Here is a 2,969-nt window from a genome sequence, read left to right as displayed (position 1 = left end):
CAGGGTCACCCGAGGTCAAAGTTGTGGGGTGTGTGTGACATGACACACCCCCCGGAGTCACCCGAGATCAAAGTCAGGGCCCAGTCCAGGGTGTGTGTGTGTGACATCAGAGGCCACTCCCCACCCCAGGGATCACCCAAGGTCAAATTCAGGGGCCAGGGCGGCTCGGTCAGGTGACGTCAAAGGGCCCCCCTCCCACCATGGTGGTCACTTGAGGTTAAAGTTGGGGTCCGGGGGCTCAAGGTGGCAGTCACGTGACATTGGTGTCCCCCCTGGGGGTCACTCGAGGTCAAAGTCAGATCCTGGGGGCCAGGGTGGGGGGGCTATGTGTCATTGGCGCCCCTCCCCGCGGGTCACCCAAGGTCAAAGTCCAAAAGTTTGAACTCAGGGGCAACCAACTCCACGACCCAATCCCAGCTCTGAAACTGTGAACACCCAGCAATTTCTCCCACACCAAAGGGGACAGAAACCAAAGCTGGGGCTGGGCCACCCCATGCCACTGTAAGCTACCAAAAGTCCCACAAACCCTGCTGAGTCGGGCTCCAGAAGTGCAAGCATCTGGTGATTTTTCCCTGCCACAGGGGCCAGGACCCAAAGCTCTTGCTGGGCCTCAGTGTCTGTTCGGAGCCCTTCAAGAGCCCCCCAAACCCTGGGGCTCCACCTTTCTCTTGTTCCCTTAAAGGGCTGACATTCGCCGTCAAGGTCAGCTGAGGCCTCGGCCGAGCCCAGCTCTGGAAGTGCCAACATTCTGTGATTTCCCCCCACACATGGGGCCAGGACCCATAGCTCTTGCTGCGCCTCAGGGCCTGTTGTGTGCCCTTCAAGAGCCCCCCAAACCCTTAGGCTCTGCCCTTCTCTTGCCTGCCTAATCACCCAGTGTTCTTGCGTGAGCCTCTTTTAGAAATGTGAGTCCCAATATCATTACATCTGACTCAGAAGATTCCGCATGACCAGACGCACGGCATCCCCAATTTCTGGACCTGATCCCCAGCTCCCAGCACAATAAAACTGGCCAAAATCACAGCTCTTGGAAGCTGAACACGCAATTTCTGTGAACACACAAGGAAGTTCTCGCCCTCTTCTAGCCAGAAGAGCACCAATATGTGATTCAAAGTCCTTTTTGGTTAAATATAAAAGTTAGGAAGAGAAGAATGGGTCTTTTGGACAGAGTGATGCTTTGCAGTGAGGATGCGGAGGTTCTGTGCTGTACAGCATGATGCCAGCACAGCAACACTGAATGCAGAAGACGACGTCCTGTAAAACAGGGACAGACGTGGCTCTGCTCCCTCTTTCAGGTACCCGTGGCATAAACTCTTATTTCAAGTGTTCTTAATCTCCCTGCCTGCTGTTCTGGGATGAGCTAAAGAAGAGTTTTCCCTGTTGCTGGAGAGCAGTGATATCTATTTTCAGGACAGCAAAACCTGACCCCGGGCAGAAGTTGGGGCCATGCCACTAGCCTGTCATTGCCTCCGTTGTGAACAGTTCTCTGCTACGGCCCACTCAGGGAAGAAGGCCATTCATTTCCCTCCCACTGGGCCCAGCACAAAGCAGTCTGCATGCTGTGCTGTGCCAGCCAGCACACCCTCCCATCCCACAGCACAAATTGTCATCGTACTGCCCGTTGGCGGTGCCCGCTGGCTCTGTGCTGAGTCTGGGAGAGCTGTGCTCTTAAGGAAGGCAGATTGAGCAGTGGAGCACCAGAGTTACCGTCCCCACATATGGCTATATGTCGGAATGGGAAATCAGACCCGGAGTAATGATGGAATCTCAATATGAGTATGGTCGTTCTCCTTTATTGCGCAGCTAGTAAAAGCATATATAGGCAGAAAACAATAACACGCACACGAGTTACACTGTGGTTGGTAGAACGCCGCTATACACACGCCTCCATCGCTACCATGATTGGGACAGATTATCTATCCATGCGGAGGGGCTTCTCCATCTCTTCCGGTCATAGTTCCGCCCACTTCCGCTGCAGAGCATGGGCTGTCGAACGGGACTAGGTCGTGCCCATTCTCACTCAGCCACTCCTCCACAATTCTACCTTTTTCTTCTTGCGCAAGCAAAACAGTAGATACTAGTTTGGATAATAAACATTTTACAATGCCTACTATGATAATAATAATTATTAGTCCTACAGCCAAAAGCATTAACAAGCGTAAACCTTCCTTAAAGAGATCTTTCACCCATCCTGTTAGTCCCCATTGTTCAAACCATTTGTCCCAGGGACTGATATCTTTTTGTATTTTTTCTAAGTTCTTCTTCATCAAGGCAATTGACTGATGGATTGATTCACTGTGATCGCTTAAGTTAAAACAGCACATGCCATCAAAATCTTCACATCCATGGCCTTGTGCCAATAGTAGAAAGTCAATCGCAGCATGGTCTTGTAACAGAGCATGCCGTAGACTTTTTTGAGCTAGTAATAGTTCTCCTAAAATCTTCATCGTTATATTACTTTGTTTCTCTGACCAACAGGCAAGACGTGCTAGATTCTTTAAGGCATTACCAGCAGCAGCACCCGGTACAAAAACAGCTAAAGCAACACGAGCAGCTACAGAAAAAAGTTCAACATTGTCATTACAATCAGGGGGTAATAAGGCACGTTTTGTTCGACTTCGGCTGACAGACATGGTGATATCCCTAAGCTGAGTAAGAGATGGTGCAAACATGGTTAATTTACCTAAATAACAAGGACCACCAATGACATTTGCAGGTATGCCTTGCCAAGCTCTGTCCCCACAAATGAGGAACGTATTGGCAGGTAACGCCTTAGCAGAACCGTTGTTCCAAATACTACTTCCTCCTTTTGCTTCAGCTCTGTACGCTCCTAACCCTTGTTGTTTGTTAGAGGTGCCACAAAAAGAGCCTTTACCTTGGTAAGTATAATTACCGTTACTGGTCACGTTTGTCCAGTTTGCCCAGTTAAACTGTTTGTGCGGGTTTGTTCGTTGTTGTGAGGTACCAAA

Source organism: Egretta garzetta, unplaced genomic scaffold, assembly GCF_000687185.1.
Source record: "Egretta garzetta isolate BGI_Z169 unplaced genomic scaffold, ASM68718v1 scaffold1092, whole genome shotgun sequence".
NCBI classification, from domain to species: Eukaryota; Metazoa; Chordata; class Aves; order Pelecaniformes; family Ardeidae; genus Egretta; species Egretta garzetta.
Note: the sequence above shows the minus strand (reverse complement) of the source record.